Here is a 25,242-nt window from a genome sequence, read left to right on the forward strand (position 1 = left end):
TCGCGGCTTAAACAATGACGCGGCTAATATATGGATTTTTCCCGCTTTCAATTTTTTTTCTAAAAACAAAACGCATTCTGTGACGTGCTCAGTTTTTTGGCGGCATAAAGCTTTCATTAGACCAATGAAATTGCCGAACGGGTTAAGGTCAAACAACTATTTTTGTTTACTGTTTAGATAAAATCGAGCGCTCTCAAACTACCCATCATTCTGATTACGGTAGTCATTTTGTCACCCTGATTCCTGGGGGTACAACAAAGTATTTGCAGCCACTCGACATCAGTGTAAATCGTACATTTAAGGTGGCACTCCGTGTTCAGCGGGAGGCTTGGATGACAAGTGGGGAGAAATCCTTCACTACAACGGGCCGCATGCGAAAAGCAACTTATGGTCAAGTCTGCCAGTGGGTCCAGACAGCGTGGAGCATTGTCAAAAGATCCACTATCATCAACGGGTTTCGAAAGGCTGGACTGCTGCGTGTTGAAGAGGGCTCAGCGGGGGATTTGCCTCCGGATGAAAGTGAAGAGAGCGACAATGAAAACGATCCAATATCGGATGAAGCAATTCTGAGGCTATTCAACTCCGACACCGAAGGAGATGGTTTCAGTGCACAGGAGGAGGAAGATAGTGACCAATGACTTTCTTGGTAGGCTACTGTTTACTGCTAATTTTGTATTTTTTGTTACAAGCCGTGTTTCGTTAAAGCCTGTGTAAAGTTCATTTGTTTCAATGTACCGGTAGGCACCTGCGGCTTATAGACGTGTGGCTTATTTATGTTCAAAATAATATATATTTTTTAATTCAGTGGGCTTATATTCAGGTGCGCTTAATAGTCTGGAAATTACGGTAGTTGGTTAGCTTTAGCTACCTGCAGATTCATACTCCAGCTTTTCATGCATAGTGGCTAATTATGACAATCAGTTTGTACTGTATCTATAGGTTGGGATTATGGTTAATTGATTAGCTAGCTAGCTTCATTTCTAAACAAAAGACTCCACTTCACAAGAGAATGATGGGTGGGGCAAAGGCTTAAGTGGGTGTGAACGATGCTGAATAGGTGTAGACAAAGAGCTCTCATGTAGGTGTACCAAAACATTCAAGGGACAGTTTCTCAAAAGTGGGGTTACAAGTTTATCAACTTTCAAAGCAGAATTACTTTCCCATTGTTCCTCATCTGTAGTGTATGATATACCATTTTCTAGCTCTGAGGCTCTACTTTTATCCAATGTAAAAAAAAAATAAAAAAAAAATTCTGATTTTGCTACATAAGACTGAATCGAGGCGGTGGGTCACATTTTGTGTGCTACAGCCTGAATTCAAAATGTATTAAATTAATTTTTTTTCTCTCACCCAACTAAAAAAAATACCCCATAATGACGAAGTGAAAACATGTTTTTAGACATTTTTGCAAATGTATTGAAAATTAAATACATGACTAAGTTTTCACACCCCTGAGCCAAAACTTTGTAGAGTACGTTTGGCAGTGATTACAGCTGTGTCTTTCTGGGTAAGTCTCTAAGAGCTTTCCACACCTGGATTCAGCAACATTTGCCAATTATTATTTTCAAAATTCTTCAAGCTCTGTCAAATTGGTTGTTGATCATAGCTAGAGAACCATTTTCAAGTCTTGCTATCGATTATACCTGCTCCAGCAGGTATATTTCACTGGTCGTCCCCACAGCCAACACCACCTTTCGCTGCCTTTCCTTCCAGTTCTCTGCTGCCAATGACTGGAACGAATTGCAAAAATCACTGAAGTTGGAGACTTATATCTCCCTCACTAACTTTAAGCGTCAGCTGTCAGAGTAGCTTACCGATCGCTGCAGCTGTACACAGCCCATCTGTAAATAGCCCTTCCAACTACCTACCTCATCCCCATATTTGTTTTAGTTTTTCTGCTCTTTTGCACACCGGTATTTCTACTTGCACATCCTCATCTGCACATATATCGCTCCTGTGTAAATTGCTAAATTGTAATTACTTCGCCACTATTGGCCTATTTATTGCCTTACCTCCTTACTTCATTTGCACTCAGTATATACAGATTTTTCTGTTGTGTTATTGATGTACGATTGTTTATCCCATGTGTAACTCTGTGTTGTTTTTGTCGCACTGCTTTGCTTTATCTTGGCCAGGTCGCAGTTGTAAATTAGAATTTGTTCTCAATTATCCTACCTGGTTAAATAAAGGTTAAATGAAAACACCTGTATCTTTGTAGTGTATTGATACACCATGCAACTTGTAATTAATAACTTCACCATGCTCTAAGGGATATTCAATGTTTGCTTTTAAAATTTTACCCATCAACCAATAGGTGCCCTTCTTTGCGAGGCATTGGAAAACCTCCCTGGTCTTTGTGGTTGAATCTGTGTTTCAAATTCCCTGCTCGACTGAGGGACCTGACAGATAATTGTATGTGTGGGGTACAGAGATGAGGTAGTCATTCAAAATCATGTTAAACATTATTATTGCACACAAAGTGAGTCCATGCAGCTTATTATGTGAGTTGTTAAGCACATTTTTACTCATTAATTTAGGTTTGTCATAACAAAGGGGTTGAATATGTATTGACTCAAGACATTTCAGCATTTACAGTTGAATTCGGAAGTTTACATAAACCTTAGCCAAATACATTTAAACTCAGCTTTTCACAATTCCTGACATTTAATCCTAGTAAAAATTCCCTGTCTTAGGTCATTTAGGATCACCACTTTATTTAAAAAATGTGAAATGTCAGAATAATAGTGATTTCAGCTTTTATTTCTTTAATCACATTCCCATTGGGTAAGAAGTTTACATACACTCAATTAGTATTTGGTAGCATTGCCTTTAAATTGTTTAACTTGGGTCAAATGTTTCAAACGTTCCACAAGCTTCCCACAATACGTTGGATGAATTTCAGCCCATTCCTCTTGACAGAGCTGGTGTAACTGAGACAGGTTTGTAGGCCTCCTTGCTCGCACACTTTTTCAGTTCTGCCCACAAATGTTCTATAGGGTTGAGGTCAGGGCTTTGTGATGGCCACTCCAATACCTTGACTTTTTGTTGTCCTTAAGCCATTTTGCCACAACTTTGGAAGTATGCTTGGGGTCATTCTCCATTTGGAAGACCCATTTGCGACCAAGCTTTAACTTCCTGACTGATGTCTTGACATGTTGCTTCGATATATCCACATCATTTTCCTCCCTCATGGTGCCATCTACTTTGTGAAGTGCACCAGTCCCTCCTGCAGCAAAGCACCCCCACAACATGATGCTGCCACTCTCGTGCTTCACGGTTGGGATGGTGTTCTTCGGCTTGCAAGCCTCCCCTTTTTCCTCCAAACATAACGATGGTCATTATGGCCAAACAGTTCTATTTTTGTTTCATCAGGCCAGAGGACATTTCTCCAAAAAGGACGATCTTTGTCCCCATGTGCAGTTGCAAACCGTAGTCTGGCTTTTTTATGGAGGTTTTGGAGCAGTGGATTCTTCCTTGCTGAGCGGCCTTTCAGGTTATGTCGCTATAGGACTCATTTTACTGTGGATATAGATACTTTTGTACCTGTTTCCTCCAGCGTCTTCATGAGGTTCTTTGCTGTTGTTCTGGGATTGATTTGCACTTTTCGCACCAAAGTACGTTCATCTCTTCCTGAGCGGTGTGACGGCTGCGGGGTCCCATGGAGTTTATACTTGCGTACTATTGTTTGTACAGATGAACGTGATACCATCAGGCGTTTGGAAATTCCTCCCGAGGATGAACCAGACTTGTGGAGGTCTACCATTTTTTTTCTGAGGTCTTGGCTGATTTCTGGGGTTGACCAATCAGAAGTCCTTGCAGTACAACTGGCCAATGGCCAAATAATAAGTATCCTGCCTCCGACTCAATGTACAGAACGTAGCACACCTCCACAGATTCTAAACAGTTGTTGAACTGAAACCCAACTCCTATTTACAATTCCCTATTGACCATTAGTACTATATTTAGTTTAGTACTCTCGTCCTCTCAAACTCTGCGTTGTGTATTTATCTTAGACATATTACTTAATAAGACTTTTATAGTTACAGTAACCTTTCAAGATAGTGCTAACAGAAATGGAATCTGCTTCTAGCTCCTAAGCAACTTTGCAGTAATTTGTGTTTTTGTGTGTTATATCAGAGCGGCGGTAACTCATCAGCATTACGACCAGGAATATGACTTTGCCGAATTGGAAAGTCGTTCGTACCCCCCAGGGCAATTGAACTTATCCGAGAGGCTGCTTCAAGACGCCGCTGGCGGAGAAGAGGTATACTTCTAGTCCAACTCGGGAGGCGTGCACACCATCCACTGCTTCCGAATATATGAACTCAGTTCAGTCTCTGGACAATAAAGTAGACGAGCTCAGGGCGAGGATCTCCTTCCAGAGAGACGTCAGGGACTGTAACATACTCTGTTCCACAGAATCATGGCTCTCTCCAGATATACTGTCCCCGTCCATACAGCCAGCTGGGTTCTCAGTACATCGCACAGACAGGAATAACATTGACGTATACACGGACATGGTAACTGAGTTCATCAGGAAGTATATAGGGGGTGTTGTTCCCACGGTGACTATTAAAACCTACCCAAACCAGAAACTGTGGATAGATGGTAGAATTAGTGCAAAACTGTAAGCGCGAACCACTGCATTTAACCATGGCAAGGTGACTGGAATTATGGTTGAGTATAAACAGTATAGTTATTCCCTCCGTAAGGCAGGCAAAATGTCAGGCAAAATTTCAGTACAGAGACAAAGTGAAGTCGGAATTCAACGGCTCAGACATGAGACAGGGTCTACAGACAATCATGGATTACAAAGGGAAAACCAGCCACATCACGGACACCGACGTCTTGCTCCCGGACAAGCTAAACACCTTCTTCGCCCGCTTTGAGGATAACACAGTGCCACCGACGCCGCCCGCTCCCAAGGACTGTGGGCTGTCGTTCTCCGTGGTCGATGTCAGTAAGACATTTAAGCGTGTTAACCCTCGCAAGGCTGCCTGCCCAGACAGCATCCCTAGCCGCATCCTCAGACCAGCTGGCTGGAGTGTTTACGGACATATTCACTCTATCTATCTGCTGTCCCCACTTGCTTCAAGATGTCCACCATTATTCCTGTACCCAAGAAAGCAAAGGTAACTGAACTAAATTACTTTTGCCCTGTAGCTGTCACTTCTTTCATCATGAAGTGCTTTGAGAGGCCAGTTAAGGATCATATCACCTCTACTTTACCTGACACCCTAGACCCACTTCAATTTGTGTACCGCCCCAATAGATCCACAGACGATGCAATCACACTGCACACTGCCTAATCCCATCTGGACAAGAGGAATACCTATGTAATAATGCTTTTCATTGACTATAGCTCAGTCTTCAACCCCATAGTACCCTCCAAGCTCATCATTAAGCTTGGGGACCTGGGTCTGAACCCTGCCCTGTGCAACTGGGCCCTGGACTTCCTGGCGGGCCGCTCCCAGGTGGTGAAGGTAGGAAACAACACCTCCGCTTTGCTGATCTGCAACACAGGGGCCCCACAAGGGTGCGTTCTCAGCCCCCTCCTGTACTCCCTCTTCACCCATGACTGCATGGCCACGCATGCCTCCAACTCAATCATCAAGTTTTCAGACGACACAACAGTAGAAGGCCTGATTACCAACAATGATGAGACAGTCTACAGGGAGAAGGTGAGGGCCCTGGCGGAGTGGTGCCAGGAAAGTAACCTCTCCTTCAAAGTCAACAAAACAAAGGAGCTGATTGTGGACTTCAGGAAGCAGCAGAGGGAGCACTCCCCTGTCCACATAAACGGGACCACAGTGGAGCAGATGGAAAGCTTCAAGTTCCTCGGCATACACATCACTGACAATCGGAAATGGTCCACCCACACAGACAGTGTGGTGAAGAAGGCGCAACAGCGCCTCTTCCATCTCAGGAGGCCGAAGAAATTTGGCTTGACCCCTAAGACCCTAACATACTTTTACCGATACACAATTGAGAGCATCATGTCGGGCTGTATCACTGCCTGGTACGGCAACTGCACCGCCCACAACTGCAGGGCTCTTCAGAGGGTGGTGCAGTCTGCCAACACATCACTGGGGGCATACTGCCTGCCCTCCAGGACACCTACAGCACCCGATGTCATAGGAAGGCCAAAAAGATCATCAAGGACATCAACCACTCGAGCCACAGCCTGTTCACCCTGTTACCATCAAGAAGGCGAGGTCAGTACAGGTGCATCAAAGCTGGGACCGAGAGACTGAAAAACAGCTTCTATCTCAAGGTCATCAGACTGTTAAATAGCCATCACTTGCCGGCTACCACCCGATTACTCAACCCTCCACCTTAGAGGCTGCTGCCCTATATACATAGACATGGAATCACTGGCCACTTTAATAATGGAACACTAGCCACTTTTAATAATTTTTACATACTGCTTTACTCATTTCATATGTATATTCTGTATTCTATTCTACTGTATTTTAGTCAAAGCCACTGACATTGTTTGTCCTAATATTTATATACAGTGGCAAAAAAAACTATGGGAACCCTTTGGAATTACCTGGATTTCTGCATAAATTGGTCATAAACTTTGATCTGATCTTCATCTAAGTCACAACTATAGACACAGTCTACTTAAACTAATAACACACAAACAATTATAAGTTTTTATGTCTTTATTGAACACACCCTGTAAACATTCACAGTGTAGGGTGGAACAAAAATATGTGAACCCTTGGATTTAATAACTGGTTCACCCTCCTTTGGCAGCAATAAACTCAACCGAACGTTTTCTGTATTTGCGGATCAGACCTGCACAATGGTCATTCATCTTTACAAAACTGTTTCAGTTCAGCAATATTCTTAGGATGTCTGGTGTGAACTGCCCTCGAGGTCATGCCGCAGCATTTTAAATCGGGTTGAGGTCAGGACTCTAATTGGGCCACTCCAGAAGGCGTATTTTCTTCTGTTGAAGCCATTCTGTTGTTGATTTACTTCTGTATTTTGGGTCGTTGTCCTGTTGCATCACCCAACTTCTGTTGAGCTTCTATTGGCGGACATATAGCCTTACATTCTCCTGCAAAATGTCTTGATAAACCTGGGAATTCATTTTTACATCGATGATAGCAAGCTGTCCAGGCCCTGAGGCAGCAAAGCAGCCCCAAACCATGATGCTCCCTCCACTATACTTTACAGTTGGGATGAGGTTTTGATGTTGGTGTGCTGTCCCTTTTTCTCTCCACACACAGTGTTGTGTGTTCCTTCCAAATAACTCAACTTCAGTTTAACCTGTCCACAGAATATTTTGCCAGAAGCGCTGCAGAACATCCAGGTGCTCTTTTGAGAACTTAAGACGGACAGCAATGGCTTCTTCCGTGGTGTCCTCCCATGAACACCATTCTTGTTTAGTCTTTTACGTATCGTAGACTCGTCAACAGAGATGTTAGCATGTTCCATGTTTTTTCTGTAAGTCTTTAGCTGACACTCTAGGATTCTTCTTACCTCATTGAGTATCCTGAGCTGTGCCTTTGCAGTCATCTTTGCAAGACGGCCACTCCTAGGGAGAGTAGCAACAGTGCTGAACTTTCTCCATTTATAGACAATTTGTCTTATCAATTTGTCTTGATGAACATCAAGGCTTTTAGAGATACTTTTGTAACCCTTTCCAGCTTTATTCAAGTTAACAATTCTTAATCTTAGGTCTTATGAGATCTCTTTTGTTTGAGGCATGGTTCACATCAGGCAATGCTTCTTGTGAATAGGAAACTCACATTTTGTGAGTGTTTTTATAGAGCAAGGCAGCTCTAACCAACATCTCCAATCTGATTGGACTCCAGGTTAGCTGATTCCTGACTCTAATTAGCTTTTGGAGAAGTTATTAGCCTAGGGGTTCACATACTTTTTCCAACCCACACTGTGAATGTTTAAATGATGTATTCAATATAGACAAGAAAAATACAATAATGTGTGTGTTATTAGTTTAAGCACACTGTGTTTGTCTATTATTGTGACTAAGATGAAGATCAGATAACATTTTATGACTAATTTATACAGAAATCCAGGTAATTCCAAAGGGTTCTCATACTTTTTCTTGCCACTGTATTTCTTAATTCCATTCTTTTACTTTTAGATTTGTGTGTATTGTTGTGAATTGTTGTTGCTACACCCGCAATAACATCTGCTAAATATGTGTATGTGGCCAATACGATTTGATTTTAAATTGTGGATTTGTTAGGCTACTCATTTTAAGGTTGAATAAAAACGGTCACATTAGTTTGTAAGATATCCTTAACTTTAGGCTGTTTACTATATTACAAAAGTAATTGTGTTAGGTTGACAACAAAACCAAATATCAACATTAAAGGAGATGTACAGTATCTAATGCTTGGATAGTTTCATCTTAACCACATAGGTACGTGGTTGCAAAGGGCATCAGTGTCTTAACACGATTTGCCAAGGCAGGATAAGGCAAGATACTCTGAGTGCAGCCCAATCCAGAAATCTGGCATTGACTTCTGATTAAATTCAATTTTCACAGAACCGCTTGTTGCAATTTTGATGAGGCTCTCTTGTTCAGATATTGGTAAGTGGACTGGAGTCAGGGCATGAAAGGGATAACGAATCCATTTGTTTGTGTCGTCCGCTTCAGGAAAGTACCTGCGTAATTGTGCACCCAACTCAGGTGCTTCGCTATATCACATTTGACATTGTCCGAAAACTTAAGTTCATTTGCACATAAAAAATCATAATAAATCAACTCTCCAATAGAAGGTGCTGCCCAGCCTTTTAGTTGAAGATCTGACGTTGTTCCAAAGGTACAAATTCAACATGTTTTATACAAGGTTTGCCTATGTTGAAAATTGGTTACCATGATGACATAATTCTGTGGTTGAAATTTCAGCCTCAAAACAACAGTTTATGACTTTTTGCACATCTGTTGTATTTTCCATGTAGATTCCACATCACAATACATTGAAAAATGATGTAGAAACAACTTTGATTCAACCAGTTTGTGCCCAGTGGGAGCAATCTAGGTGGAGATGGAAAAGGAGTTGCAAATGATTTGGACAGTAGATAATGTGTCCTTGACAGCTAACCTTATGAGAAATCAGGTGTGTGTGGGGAGATGCTTCTTTCTGTCTCTCACATTATCTTACATGCCCCGAGGCCAGGCACTGACTGGTGCCAGAACTAGTGGCTACATTTACATCCATCATTTGTGGATGGACAATTCTGATTGCAGCTGAAACTGTTGTGACACTTATGAACAAACTAGGTTTGACATAATTTCACTCCAACCGCTCCATCCTCTGCGTGTGTATGTGTGTCTTTCAGAAGGGTTGGAATAAAGAAGAACACAAATTTCCCTTGTACATTTGTGGACATTGGGGAATAAAGTCATGTTAATTTGCTGACAAGCGCCATTTGATCATAATCATAAGGAGCGCAAGGTGAACAAGTTGACCTGTAAGCAAAGCCCCAGTTCCTCAGAGCCCATTCATTCCCAACTGAGTAGACTAAATCACATATACTGTGTGTGTGTGTGTCAGTAGCCTAGAGCTTCCCATCCCAGTGGTCTGGATCTTGCTGGTGTTGAGCCAGTTCAGAGGGCAATCCAATTTCAATACTAATTTAGCTCATGTGATTGAGAGAAGCTTAGGCATTTGTCAGTGGGGTTAACCTGGTACAGGCCTGGGATTTGGGGTCGGGATTTGTCCCGAGTCAGGCTTTAGGTGAGTGTGGTGGTGGAGGCAGACATGGGTGATTAAGGGGAGTCAGGAGGATTAACAGGGGGTACTGGGATGTCTACAGTGTGATGGATGAAACAGGTGGGCCTGAAGGACGGAGAGATGGGAAGAGAGACATGCAGGTGATCTCTTATTGGGCATGCCACAAAGCGATCATGATGGATCCCTATATACAGTATATATCCCTATGTGGTTATTACATCATGTACAGCACTGACAAATCTCACCTCCCTGCTCATTTAATCTTATTTGAAAATGCGGATGAGAAGTGGGGCAAATTTGTTTTGCTTTATGTAACGTATATTTCTCTGACTAAATCACCCAACTACAGAAATTGCATCAACTCCGTCTCTCGTATCCTCAAACAAGGAAATGCCTCTGCTGAATTTATACACGCTTTTGTGATATTTAAGACCCTCTGATCAGCAATTCCCATGTAGAAACAGATATGTGGCTTTCTAATAAAGATCAGGGATGGCAGGATGGAGGAAAGAAGGGAGAGAGAGCGGGAGGGAGGAGAGAGGAATAGATATGGAGAGCAAGAGAGACAGAGAAGGAGAGAGAGAGCGAGAGAGACCCAGGAAGCTGCTGAGTCAGGCTATTCTGGGTGTTTGCTGTCCATTTGTCAACCAGCCTGTCACCTCACAGCCTGTCACCTCACTGCCTGCCTCCATTGTAGACCCAGAGGGCAGTTTACGTATGTATTGATTTAACAGGCAATGCTTGAACATTTATTTTTTACATAAACGATAGCTCTCTTGGCTTGATGCATGGAGCCAGGTTCAGGTTGTAGCTGTGAGCTAGTCTCCATCAGTAGGCACTGCACAGACGCCAGGGATAATGGAGGAACACAAGAGGGGAAAAGAACACTTCACCATCCGCGCTAATGTTGTAAATCACCCAACAATATACAGATCTTAAGGTTGATGTACTGTAGCCAACATCTAAAAGACAAGAAGAACAGCTTTTATTTTTGATTGTAGAAACTTGAATTATCGATGATTTAGGGACCTCTTCATGGCTATGTCTCTCTGGACATTTTCTCTCTCTCCCTGATGAAAAAGATCAAACATTATTTTGGGAATTCTCTTCGAAAGCTCTCAAACAAAGTTATTGAAGCCTTTTTAAACTCAGTCGGTCAAGTCATGAAGATTGAGAGTAAAACTAGTAGGTCCTCCCGGAGTAGAGTTCTATAGAGTTAAATAAACACTTTATTTACTGTAGGTAAAGGGGACACAACCTCTTTAGCTGATATTTGAAAAATATGTAGCGAAATGTACAGCATGTCTAACAACCATTGTTAGATCAACTCCGGAAGTCTCCGATATGAGACGTTACAAAATAAGTATGCATTTGATTTGTACGAGGCGTTTCCATAATCCATTTTTGCTAGTTTGTTATCATGACACGTTCAGGTAATAACCATAAGTGTAGCACTTAAACTAAGAGCCTACTCTAGTCATTTCTGAGGTATGCAATGGGAATGAGTTTATTTGCAGCCTATTCTATTTGTGGTACAAAAGACTTTCAGAACAAATTAAATAAGACAGCCACTAATGACCAACTCTAAGACCCAATTGCATGTTTTGTCACAAATAAAATGTGCTCCCAATTATATTTATTTTAGACTAATGTGTGTTTTACTCAGACAAAAACCCATAGTGAATCCACTACCAATTCACCCATTATTTATAGGTCACGAGACAATAGTGGTTATAGTCAGTCAATTACCCCATTATATTGTATAACTGCTGGATAAGATTATTTTATTCACAGTCTAATCCAGGCCTCTGAACACAGGAAGTTAATACTGATTAATAAGGCCCCCACCACATTGTGACAAACTCCTCCTTCAGAAGAAGTTAAGTTCTACAGCGTATTGTTGTTCAGTTACATCATTTCCAATGAACGACTCATTGGGAGCAATTCTGAGCTATTTAACATTCAGAAGATGTTCTCTCTTGAGCATAAGGAAATTATGTTTCAATCAGGCTGATGCAACTCTGTTTCAAACACAGCAATTCAGTTAATTTATCTCTGTGTAAAGCATCCCACAATGAAACATGTCAAAGCATATTTTCTCAATCTCTCTCAAGGTGGTTTTCTGAAAGGTATGACGAATATGAAGCGAGGGCCAGGCAACGAGAGCGTACAGGTCGCAATGGTGGGTAGTGTATGAGGCTTTGGTGACAAAACGGATGGCACTGTGATAGACTGCATCCAGTTTGTTGAGTAGAGTGTTGGAGGCTATTTTATAGATGACGTCACCGAAGTCAAGGATCGGTAGGATGGTCAGTTTTACGAGGGTATGTTTGGCAGCATGAGTGAAGGATGCTTTGTTGCGATATAGGAAGCCGATTCTAGATTTAATTTTGGATTGGAGATGCTTAATGTGAGTCTGGAAGGAGAGTTTACAGTCTAACCAGACACCCAGGTATTTGTAGTTGTCCACGTATTCTAAGTCAGAGCCGTCCAGAGTAGTGATGCTGGACAGGCGAGCAGGTGCGGGCAGTGATCGATTGAATAGCATGCATTTAGTTTTACTTGTGTTTAAGAGCAGTTGGAGGCCACGGAAGGAGAGTTGTATGGCATTGAAGCTCGTCTGGAGGTTAGTTAAGTGTCCAAAGAGGGGCCAGAAGTATACAGAATGGTGTCGTCTGCGTAGAGGTGGATCAGAGAATCACCAGCAGCAAGAGCAACATCATTGATGTATACAGAGAAGAGAGTCGGCCTGAGAATTGAACCCTGTGGCACACCCATAGAGACTGCCAGAGGTCCAGACAACAGGCCCTCCTATTTGACACACTGAACTCTATCAGAGAAGTAGTTGGTAAACTAGGCGAGGCAATCATTTATTGAGCATGTTGTTGTGTGGATGATAGCGTTTAGGCCTAACCATTCATCAGCAGTAGTAGAATTGTGTAGACCAAAGCTGATATGGTACAGTGGAGGCTGGTGACTTGACAAATTGAGAAGGATGGGAGACCCACAGTATAGCCACGGACCGCACGGCGACGACAAAGCGTGTTTAAAAAATCGTCAAAGACAAATGATTTTAACCTCAAGCATTTAATAAAGATATTTATAGTACAATATTATGGGGAGTGAGAGTGCTACTTACACAGTGTTGGGAATGATCACAACAGGGTTTGAATGAGGGTATGAGGCTTGAGTTGAGGTATTCGTATTTATTAGCGATCAGTCGCTGTAGTAGCTGACGTGTACAGTATAGTGTTGAGCTACTCTTCCTGGGGTCCAAACACATTAAGGCACTTACATTACACATAAAACAAAATATAAAATAGTGCCAGCAGTGGAAAAAGTACCCAACTGTCATACTTGAGTAAAAGTAAAGATCATTTAATAGAAAATGACTCAAGTAAAAGTCACCCAGTAAAATTCTACTTGAGTAAAAATCTAAAAGCATTTGGTTTAAAATATACTTAAGTATCAAAAGTAAAAGTATAAATCATTTCAAATTCCTTATATTAAGCAAACCAGATGGCACCATTTTCTTTTTAATTTACGGAAAGCCAGGGGCACACTCCAACACTCAGACATCATTTACAAACAAAGCATGTGTGTTTAGTGAGTCCGCCAGATCAGAGGCAGTAGGAATGACCAGGGATGTACAGTTGATAAGTGCGTGAATTTGACTATTTTCCTGTCCTACTCAGCATTCAAAATGTAACGAGTTCCTTTGGGTGTCAAGGAAAATGTATAGAGTAACAAGTACAATATTTTCTTAAGGAATGTAGTGAAGTAAAAGTAGTCCAAAATATAAATAGTAAAGTAAAATACAGATACTCCAAAAAACTACTGAAGTAGTACTTTAAAGTATTTTTACTTAAGTACTTTACGCCACTGAACAGTACATCATATAACATTGTTACACCACTACATATCTACGACACAAAATGTATGATACTACCATACAACAATATTACAATGTACGTGTGTGTAGAGTGTGTGTGCTAGCCCCATGTGCGTATGCATGTGTCTGTACCTGTGTGTGTGTCTCTTCACAGTCCTCTCTGTTCCATAAGGTGCATTTTTATCTGTTTTTTTAAATCTGATTCTACTGCTTGTATCAGTTTCCTGATGTGGAATAGAGTTCAATGTAGTCATGGTTCTATGTAGTACTGTGCGCCTCCCTTAGTCTATTCTGGACTTGGGGATTGTAAAGTGATCTCTGGTGGCATGTCTTGTAGGGTATGCGTGGGTGTCCGAGCTGTGTGCTAGTAGTTAAAACAGACAGCTCAGTACATTCAGCTTGTGAACACTTCTTACAAAAACAAGTACTGATAAAGTCAATCTCTCCTCCACTTTGAGCCATGAGAGATTGACATGCATATCATTGTTAGTGCTCCCCGTGTACATTTAAGTGCCAGCTGTGCTACCTTGTTCTGAGCCAATTGTAATTTTCCTAAGTCCCTCTTTGTGGCAACTGAACCACACGACTGAACAGTAGTCCAGGTGCGACAAAGCTCGGGCCTGTAGCACCTGCCTTATTGATAGTGTTGTTAAGAAAGCAGAGCAGCGCATTATTATGGACAGACCTTTCCCCATCTTAGCTACTGTTGTATCAACATGTTTTGATCATCACAGTTCACAATCCAGAGTTACTTCAAGCAGTTTAGTCACCTCAACTTGCTAAATTTCCACAATATTTAGTTGTTTAGGGTTTAGTGAATGATTTGTCCCAAATACAATGCTTTTAGTTTTTTAAATATTTAGGACTAATTTATTCTGAAACTAACTGCAGCTCTGTGTTAAGTGTTGTAGCCATTTCAGTCGCTGTAGTAGCTGACGTGTATAGTGTTGAGATATCCGCATACATAACTACACTGGCTTTACTCAAAGCCAGTGGCATGTCATTAGTAAAGATTGAAAAAGGTAAGGAGTCTTGACAGCTGCCCTGAGTAATTCCTGATTCAACCTGGATTATGTTGGAGAGGCTTCCATTAAAGAACACCCTCTGTGTTTTGTTAGACGGGTAACTCTTTATCCACAATATACCAGGAGGTTTAAAGCCATAACACATACGTTTTTACAGCAGCAGACTTTGATAATATCAAAAATCGCACACTTAAGTCTAACAAAACAGCCTCACAATCTTTTTATCATCAGTTTGTTTCAGACCATCTTCAGTCATTTGTGTAAGTGCTGTGCTTATTGAATGTCCTTCCCTATAAGAGTGCTGAAAGTCTGCTGTCAATTTGTTTACTGTAAAATGTAATTGTATCTGGTAAAACACAATTTTTTGATAACAGGCTGATTGGTCGGCTAATTAACCCAGTAAAGGGGGCTTTACTATCCTTAGGTAGCCAAATGACTTTTGCTTCCCTCCAGGCCTGAGGGCACACACGTTCTAGTAGGCTTATATTGAAGATATTGCAAATAGGAGTGGCAATATGGTCTGCTATTATCCTCAGTAATTTTCCATTCAGATTGTCAGACCCCGGTAGACAAACATTTTTTTACCTCTTCCACACTCACTTAACGGAATGTAAAAATAATAATGTTGTCTTTCATCATTTGATCAGTTATACTTGGATGTGTAGTGTCAGCATTTGTTTCTGTCATGTCATTCCTAAGTTTGCTAATCTTGCTAATGAAAAAATAATTAAAATAATTGGCAATATCAGTGGGTTTTGTGATGAATGAGCCATCTGATCCAATTAATGAGTTTGCCTTTTTGCCAAACATTTTATTTAAGGTGCTCCAGAGCTTTTTACTATCATTCTTTATATTATTTTCCTTCAGATGTGTTCAGAGGCTTGACTTTAGTGCAGGACAGAGGTTGAGGTGTTGATGCTTCAGTGCAGGACAGGGGTTGAGGTGTTGATGTTTCAGTGCAGGACAGGGGTTGAGGTGTTCAGAGGCTTCAGTGCAGGACAGGGGTTGAGGTGTTGAGGCTTCAGTGCAGGACAGGGGTTGAGGTGTTCAGAGGCTTCAGTGCAGGACAGGGGTTTGGAGAAGAGCTCAACTCTTCCACTGAGGGCAGGACAGGATTTGACTGGGAAGACAAACAATAACACAATACACTACACAGTTAGCTAAAACAGCTAAGAAGGAGTTAGTCCAAGCAAGGAGTAAAATCATTGATGTGTATGTGATTGACTCTACATACAGTAATTAGAGAAAATTGACAGGTCTACTCAGAGCTTGGAGAGGAAACATTCAATGTGCCAGTGGATGCGCAAGGCACATGAGACGTGGCTTCAGTTCATGTCAGGAGAGAGTTGACAATGGTAGTGGAGTGGAGTGGTCATCACCTCTTAATCAGGGAACAGAAGAGGACTTAGCTGTAAATACAAATAGCAGATACATTCCATTACAGCACTGCCATCATAGGTTTGGGCAACACGTTTCTCCATCATTAAACTCAGACATCTCAGAATTCACAAAGTCAAACACAGACTGCACATCAGGCCCACTTGAACCATCAAAGTAGCCCAAGAAATGTTCCTGAATAAAGCCCTGATCATCCACATACCTGACGGTAACTGACAACTACGAGCAGACTGGTGGCACCATAGGTCCCAGAGTGGTGGGGCAATATTTTCCCCCTCTGGGCCAGAGTTTTTCCTTATCTGGTAACCTAACCAGGAAAACTCTGGGCCCTATTTAATCAGTTGTAAAAGGGTTTTATCTGAGCCATGATGGGACCAGTTTTTCTAATCAGGTCACATGGTTTAAAAAAAAGTCCTTGAAAAAAGTAATGGCCCTGTGGAGGATTAAAAACCCTGTCAAACTATAGCAACCTTGTACTTGTTCATATGAAAGATATTTTGACTAGACTAACAGGGGGGTTTCCTCTACCCAGACACAGAGACAACTGATAGACAATAGAACTCACAGGGCTGAGCTTGCTTTAGGCATGTTTGCATCATGCAGGCCTATGCAACTGTAGGCCTAATTAAAAATGAACTACAGTATATCATAAATATTAGGTTGATTGATTAATTCCAGTAAATCATTTTGGATTGAAAAGGTATAGGCAGCCGAGCCAGCCCAAGTTTGAAAACCATTTTCTCCAGACAAACAAATGGACTATAAATACATAACGTTGCCAATTTGTTTACCCTGACCAGATGGACAGGACGCATAGGCTGTATGCAGTTGCTATTATTAGTAGCCTACAGTTGATCAGACTGAAAAATTGGCTCGTTTTCATCCCATACAGCATGTCAGATCTCTAATGTTTAGGTGTAGCCTAGGCTGCTGCAACATTTCTGTAATGAGTTTTTGCTTGTGTGTTATTACCTTTGCTAAATAAATACTGGAGGAAAGTGGAAAGCATACTTGAGCGCAAGCAAAAACATGGACTGCGTCAAACTCTTTTTAATCTCACTTTTATTGGATGATGCGATGGAAGCGATCAAATCATTCTGAATCGATTTTGACATCCCAGAGAAGACAGTAGAAACGTCCATATGGTCAGCAAGTAAAGCATCGTAATGTGCCTCTGCAAGTTCATTTTATTTGCCCTTGTTAGCTGAACTTCATCTTGCCCTTAAGTAAAAGTAACTCTTGCCGATAAGCTGCTTGTGACTCTGTTTCTTCTTACCTTATCCTTGTGTTGCGCAGTTTGAATATGCAGATGTTCGTCCATTACATGCTTGAATCTGATGTGGGAAATTAAAGGGGTTCTTAAACAATAAATCCAATACATTGTTGTTAGCATTAGCTAGCCAGCCTGGCGGAGAAAACTGCGACCTTGTAGCAAGCTAATGTTAGCACTTCTTACTAAAGTTAGTACAATTTATTTCAATTTGTCTTGCTAACTAAAATAAAGTTCTAAAACCAAGAAAACAATATATAATCTACCTCCTCCGTCTCCTGTACTTTGGAGAAACTAATTTCAATTGAATAAAATCAAAACAATGCTCAACTATCACTTTCCACTCTGTCTCTATCCAATATGTCACCAACTCAATAAGCTTCTCAACACAAAGATCCCCCATAATGCTCTGTGGCACAACCCCAATACACCACACTAGGTTCGTTCCCTGATCTTATTAATCCTATGATTGGATGGACAACATGTCAGTTCATATTGCAAAATCTTTAATTGGTTGGAGGACGTCCTTCGGAAGGAGTCATAATTACCATGTAGGTCTATGGAAGGATGTAAGGCCTACGAGCCTCCTAGTTTTTGTATTGAAGTCAATGTAGCATGAGGAGGACAGGGAATAGCTTTCCTCCGGCTACACCATGGCGCTAGCCTAGAGTGTGTTGTTGAGACTACTGTGTGTTTTAAATCAGGCATTTGGTGACGTGAATATATTTAGTATAGTTTTATCTAAATAGGATACATTTTTTAGTGTTTCATAAATGTTTTTAAATTCTGAAATTCACTGAGTAGGATGGTCCTTCCCGTCCTCCTCTGAGGAGCCGCCACTGGTATGGTACAGTGTGCATGAATTATGAAATGTGCGCTGGGGACGAGTCGTAGGCCAGGTCATGCATAAATGCAGTAGCTGCCTGGCTGTGTGAGTTCGGGCGCACAGAGAGAACGTGAAAGGCGCACTCAAGGACAGCCTCACTCCCTAACCTTTCTCCACCACACACTTTCTAACCCCTCTGTCTCTATACTAGGCTGAGAACTCTTTGTTTTGACAGGTTGACAGTATTCTCATCGGTTTTCTCTCATAAACTAAACATTCTCTCCAGAGTTTTGTTTTGACTCACTCAGAGACTTGTTTGATATTTGACTCATATCTCAGACACCAGAACACTCTGAACACTCCTCAGATGATTGGTTGTCGTACATTCTGCCTTTATAATCTTTGTAGTGACTATTACAAAATTCTGTTTCCCAGAGAGAAAAGCCTTCATGTTTTAAAGGGTGTATGGATGGAGATGGAGCCTTTTATAACGTTTTTGATAATGCACTTAACTTTTCCCCCTTTCTTTAGAAATTACTTATGTGCTGTTTACCATCACTAACAGGGCAGGTAGAGTAAAGTGAGATTATGCATATGTAGTAGAGTGATGTTGTTCCCCTAGATTATGCACCAAGTTGCGCACAAGGACAGTTCAAGTAGGCCAGGTCAAGAGGGGATGTTAATAAGTTAATAACAATAATAATAATTCAATGTGTTTTCTTTATTTAATTACAGCAGCATAGTTAATGTTATTTTTCGGTGTACAAACATTTTTTGATATCTATATTGTAAATACACCTAATTGTAAAAGTTTGTATATTTTGGTTTGGTCCATCGCGGGTTATCCGTACTTACTTACCCTTTTATCGTTCTCTTTCGCCGGACCTTCAGCTAGCAAGGTGCCCGAGAGCTGTGACTGCACCGAGGGCTAACATATTGTGTGTTGTCTCTTCTTGTGCAGGTCGAATAAACATGATTCAACCATCACAATTCCAGTTGTGGCAGTGTCCTAAATAAAAGTACACAACGCAGAACGTACCACGCTACACATATCTAATCAGAGTTTTGTTTAAAAAAAACACAGTGAAAGCAAACGTTCGTGCTATCAGAACTTCCAGAGTAAGGGAACGTTATGTTTATACGTGTGTGGCTTTGTACAGTATTACAGAGGCTTGGGAAATAATTATATTATAGTATCTTCTATTACTTTGAACTCAAACTTACTCCCTCTCTCCTCTCATCTTTCTCTCTCTCTGTATCTATCACTCTTCCTCTCATCTCATGCCCTTCCCTCTGCTGTCCTTTTTCTTCGTGCAGCTCAGTGCTGCTCAGTGTAAGAAATAAATTGAACATAATTGTAGGATTCTGCCTCTGTGCATTCCATTTGCTGTTTGTCAGTGTGCCAGACATAGCTACATAGGTTTATTCTAATTAGCACAATCACGCATAGTTGGCTTTGATTTATAGTTGGCTTGTTTATCAGGCATATTTCATTCTGAATGACTACAGTTTGTATAGCTGCTTGCTTTTTCTGTACTGCTATATTCCTGCGTGTTTTTCTCTATTTTCTTTTTAGCATGTACCTCAAAGCAAAAAGGAAAACAAATGCTGTGTTTGTTTGTTATTAAAAGAAGAGAGGGTGTATCAATTGCGGTACAATTAAATTAGTCCTCCATTGAAATGGATAAAGAAAAAGGAAGAAACGGTGCTTGTGCTTCCTCTTTTCTCTCTCTTTGACAGCCCCTACTGCCCTGACATAAAATAGGCCTTTTCAGAGACTCTCACCCAATCCCCTGGCTGGTCTGGGACTGGGACATTCACCATTAACACATCCCTGTGAAGGCTTCCATACAGTTCAAACCATCCATTTGATCCCTGATCGGATATGACTGCTATTGTGATGTATTATTCACCACAGTCCAATGGAATGGGTAGGAGGGAAGGAAAAGAGTTAGAAGAAACGAGGGAGGGAAGGAGGGAGAGTGGGAGGTACGGTGTGGTTATTATTTCCACTGCACTTGAGACTGTGTCTGCTTCCCATTGGGACATTAACATTCATTTAATTGAGGGATACAGGGGAGAAGGGCTTTTGTCCGTGATGAGGCGGCTGTCTACTAATGGGGTGTAAGCCCCGGGTGAAGTAACACTCCTCCTAAAGAGAGCAAGCGTCAGAGTTGCTGGGAGGGTGATGGTAAGGGAGAGGACACTGTAGGCTGCATCAAACAATCTAGAGCCACAGCTATAGAATTTAGGGCAATAGAGCCACAACTACTGTATAGAGGTGTTGGTTGTTTAGCAGCAAACCGACGTGTGCGCAAGTAAGCATTTCACGGTAAAGTCTACACGTGTAGTATTTTGCACATGTGACATACAATTTGGTTTGATTGAGTTGAAGAAAGATCTAGATGAAACGAGCCACTTATGATTCCTCACATGGCAGTTTCTTGTGATTGTTGCTAGCTATCTGGCCATCCAGAATCACAACAACACACAGACTTCGGCCCCAATTAAGCGTGAGCATCATTTTCGTGACATTGTCAGCTAACCAATCTATGGTGCCTATGATACAGCTGTTCTCTCTGAGCCTTTGTGTGAGGGTTATGGTGGAGTTGGCTTAGATTATTGACAACATGTAAACCATATTTTGTCTCCAATGTTTATTGAAAACAAATACATTTGTACAATGAGCACTTGTTGTTTCTGAAATAACTACATAGTTACAGTTGTTGGTTAGCTAGCTTGCAAATTTTTTGCCATATTAGCATAGACGTGACATCCGTCAAAACACCTCAAAACAAGACAGTATCAAGAACAAGATATAAATTGTCAAATCTGACCATAACTCTATCCTCCTGATTCCTGCATACAAGCAAAAACACAAACAGGAAGTACCAGTGATGCACTCAATAAGGAAGTGGTCCAATGAAGTGGATGCTAAGCTACAGGACTGTTTACGACGCGTACTCAGAGCAGGCGCTGACCAGCTGGCAAGTGTCTTCACTGTCATTTTCAACCTCTCCCTGACCCAGTTTATAATATCGACATGTTTCAAGCAAACCACCATAGTGCCTGTGCCCAAGAACACAAAGTTAAAATGCTTTGAAAAGCTGGTCATGGCTCACATCATCATCCCAGACACCCTGGACCCGAGCTATCTGACCATCCAGAATCACAACAACACACATCATTTTCGTGACATTGTCAGCTAACCAGTCTATAGTGCCTGTGATACAGCTGTTCGCTCTGAGCCTTTGTGTGAGGGTTAGGGCTTTTGGAGGTGGTGATGTGACTAGATTTTTGTGAGTTTAGTGGTTCTTTACTGTTTTATTCAGTGTATTCTATGGTATTTTCCAATGTCAGTGCAAATGTGATGTGAAGTGTGTGACAGATGGGCGTTTGATCACAATCATATTGTTTTGATTGGCCAATATATAATGTGAGGATGCTATTTTATTACTCCTTATGGATAAGTGAGAAGTTATATATTATATCCTCCAGTTTCTTAATGCTTTTTAGTGTAGATGTGATGATGCGTTATAAGAAATGTAGCTCTTGATCTAGTACAAACTGTAATTGATTGAATTAAGACTGCAGGGGCTGCAATGCTTCCTGTTTTTATGAGGAGGCTGATGAGACTGACATTTTTTTTGAAGAAAAATATGTTTCTAAAATAGCAGCTGAAGTTAGCTCTATGAAACTCTACAATGTGGCCCATAGCCATCTTTTCCACAGCCTTACGTAACAGCCATTCAATAGGTTTCTATAGCTCTGGCATCTGCATAAAGACATCACGTCTCCTGTGGGATGCTGCTGCTTTATGCACACACAGTTCTTGCTGCTGCTGCTTCTGCCATCCACCCACAACAACAGATATTATGGAAATGTTTTCAGGATATGCATCTCTCCAATGAGATTGGGACTTCTCAGGGGGAATCCAATACTTTATTTTTACATCTAAAAAATACTTGATCAGACATTGCCCAAGTTTTACGGCACCTTCAGCCAATTTAAATCAAATAAAATGTAATTTGCCACCTGCTTTCGTAAACAACAGGTGTAGACTAGCTGTGAATTGCTTACTTATGGATCATTTTCCCAACAATGCAGAGTTACAGATGAAGATAAAAAAAAATATAAAATAAAAATATAAATTGTGACAGGAGGAATAAATACACAGTGAAAAATGAATCAAAATTTGTAAAAATAACATGACTATATACAGGGAGTACCTGTACCGAGTCGATGTGCAGGGGTAGAGGTAGCTATGTAAATAATACAGTGCCTTCAGAAAGTATTCATACCCCTTGAATTATTCCACATTTTGTTGTTACAGCCTGAATTAAACATAATACCCAATAATGACGTTATTGAAAATGTATTGAAAATGAAATACAGAAATAGCTCATTTACATAAGTATTCACACCCCTGAGTCAAGACTTTGTAGAAGCACCTTTGGCAGCAATTTACAGTTATGAGTCTTTTTGGTTAAGTCTAAGAGCTTACCACAGCTGGATTGTGCAACATTTGCCCATTATTATTTTCAAAATTCTTCAAGCTCTGTCAAATTGGTTGTTGATCATTGCGAGACAACCGTTTTCAGGTCTTGCCATAGACCACTGCGACCTGTATGCTCTCGTTGGCTGGCCCTCGCTTCATATTCGTTGCAAAACCCACTGGCTCCAGGTCATCGATAAGTCTTTGCTAGGTAAAGCCCCGCCTTATCTCAGCTCACTGGTCACCATAGCAACACCCACCCATAGCACGCACTCCAGCAGGTATATTGCACTGGTCATCCCCAAAGCCAACACTTCCTTTGGCCGCCTTTCCTTCCAGTTCTCTGCTGCCAATGACTGGAACGAATTGCAAAAATCTTTTGAAGCTTATATCTCCCTCTCTAACTTTAAGCATCAGATGTCAGAGCAGCTTACCGATCATCTGTAAATAGCACACCCAACTAGCTCATCCCCATATTATTACTTACCCTCTTGCTCTTTTGCACCCCAGTATCTCGGGATGCTGGCCTTCTAAGCAGAGGTCCTCTGTCCAGTGTCTGTGATCTTTTGCCCATCTTAATCTTTTCTTTTTATTGGCCAGTCTGAGATATGGCTTTTTCTTTGCAACTCTACCTAGAAGGCCAGCATCTCGGAGTCGCCTCTTCACTGTTGACATTGAGACTGGTGTTTTGCGGGTACTATTTAATGAAGCTGCCAGTTGAGAACTTGTGAGGCATCTGTTTCTCAAACTAGACACTCTAATGTACTTGTCCTCTTGCTCAGTTGTGCATCGGGGCCTCCCACTCCTCTTTCTATTCTTGTTAGAGCCAGTTTGCGCTGTTCTGTGAAGGGAGTAGTACACAGCGTTGTACGAGATCTTCCGTTTCTTGGCAATTTCTCGCATGGAATAGCCTTCATTTCTCAGAACAAGAATAGACTGACAAGTTTCAGAAGAAAGTGCTTTGTTTCTGTCCATTTTGAGCCTATAATCGAACCCACAAATGCTGATGCTCCAGATACTCAACTAGTCTAAAGAAGGCCAGTTTTATTGCTTCTTTAATCAGGACAACAGTTTTTAGCTGTGCTAACATAATTGCAAAAGGGTTTTCTAATGATAGATTAGCCTTTTAAAATGATAAACTTGGATTAGCTAACACAATGTGCCATTGGAACACAGGAGTGATGGTTGCTGATGATGGGCCTCTGTACGCCTATGTAGATATTCTCTAAAAGAATCTGCAGTTTCCAGCTACAATAGACATTTACAACATTAACAATGTCTACACTGTGTTTCTGATCAATTTTATGTTATTATAATGGACAAAAAATAGCTTTTCTTTAAAAAACAAGGACTTTTCTAAGTGACCCCAAACTTTTGAACGGTAGTGTGTATATATATAGGACCAGTCAATAGTTTGGACACACCTACTCATTCCAGGGTTTTTCTTGATTTATTGTAGAATAATATTGAAGACATCAAAACTATGAAATAACACATATGGAATCATGTTGTAACCAAAAAAGTATTAAACAAATGAAGGATCTGCAGGGAAGAATGGGAGAAACTCCCCAGATACAGGTGTGCCAAGCTTGTAGCATCATACCCAAGAAGATTCGAGGCTGTAATCGCTGCCAAAGGTGCTTCAACAAAGTACTGCGTAAATTAGCAAAAATTTTGAAAAACCTGTTTTTGCTTTGTCATTATGGGTTATCGTGGGTAGATTGATAAGGGGAAAAAACGATTTAATCCATTGTAGAATAAGGTTGTAAAGTAACAAAATGGAAAAATGTCCTTGTTCTGCCACGACTCTGAGAAGCGTAATATATTACAGTTTTTCCAGTCCCATTGATAGGATAGTCTCGAACGGAGCTCATCCAGTTTATTCTCCAGTGAATGCACGTTCGCCAATAGAACAGAGGGCAACGGTGGTGTATTTACTCGCTAACGTAGTCTCGTCAGGGTGCCGACTCGCCTGCCTTGGTTTCTCCACCGCTTCCTCTTTCGAGTCCCGGGGATTAGGGCATGATCCGAAGTAAGCAGAACATCCAGAGCTGCTGACTCGTTGATGTAAAAATGTTAGTCCAAATCGAGGTTAGTGAACGCTGTTCTGATGTCCAGAAGTTGTTTTCTGTCATAGGAAATGATGGTGGAGACATTATCGACATTACAATTCAGATCAGCGTAAAAATACACAAGATCGCAGAATTGGACAAGAGCCCGTAAAACGGCTGCTATCCACTGCAGCGCCATCTTATCCAGTTGCTGAGGTGGTCGAGTTCCTGACCCTGTATTTCAATTTTTTATAATCATATTTTTGTACACTAAAGGCCTGTTAACTCAGAGAAGGTACTGAATATCGGTTCTGTGATTTGCTGTGAAGTGAACAAACCCATGCTTCAGCATTAGGGGATAGAGACAGTATCGAGAGCAACAAGAGCCACCCACCAAGGAGGCCATGTTTGTCCTTCACCCATTCCAATGCACACATACAGTGGCGTCCATTGGGGTTCCAGGTGGGGCAGCAGGTGGTGGTATGTGGCCCTGACAGGAAGACAGCTGCCTGGGTGTTAGGCCAGAGTGGAGCCAGGCCAGGAAAACTGGGACTACAACTCTG

General features: G+C 41.3%; 1 protein-coding gene and 1 long non-coding RNA gene across 4 annotated transcripts in view; one reads left to right on the forward strand and one right to left on the reverse strand.

The window, feature by feature from the left end:
• The window catches only part of LOC106567973 (transmembrane protein 211), a 232,828-nt gene that overhangs the window by 41,643 nt on the left and 165,943 nt on the right, over positions 1-25,242 (forward strand). The gene's annotated exons all lie outside the window — the stretch shown is intronic.
• On the reverse strand, positions 15,426-17,702 carry LOC106567974 (uncharacterized). 2 transcript variants are annotated; one of them, XR_001320212.2, is made up of 4 exons: positions 17,574-17,702; positions 17,314-17,371; positions 15,874-16,048; positions 15,426-15,759 (listed from the first exon to the last, which is right to left on the reverse strand). It is a non-coding gene; the product is annotated as an uncharacterized lncRNA (long non-coding RNA). The 2 variants fall into 2 exon arrangements; XR_001320211.2 differs by having other exon boundaries at positions 15,427-15,759; positions 17,314-17,702.

This window comes from Salmo salar, chromosome ssa13, assembly GCF_905237065.1.
Source record: "Salmo salar chromosome ssa13, Ssal_v3.1, whole genome shotgun sequence".
Taxonomy (NCBI): Eukaryota; Metazoa; Chordata; class Actinopteri; order Salmoniformes; family Salmonidae; genus Salmo; species Salmo salar.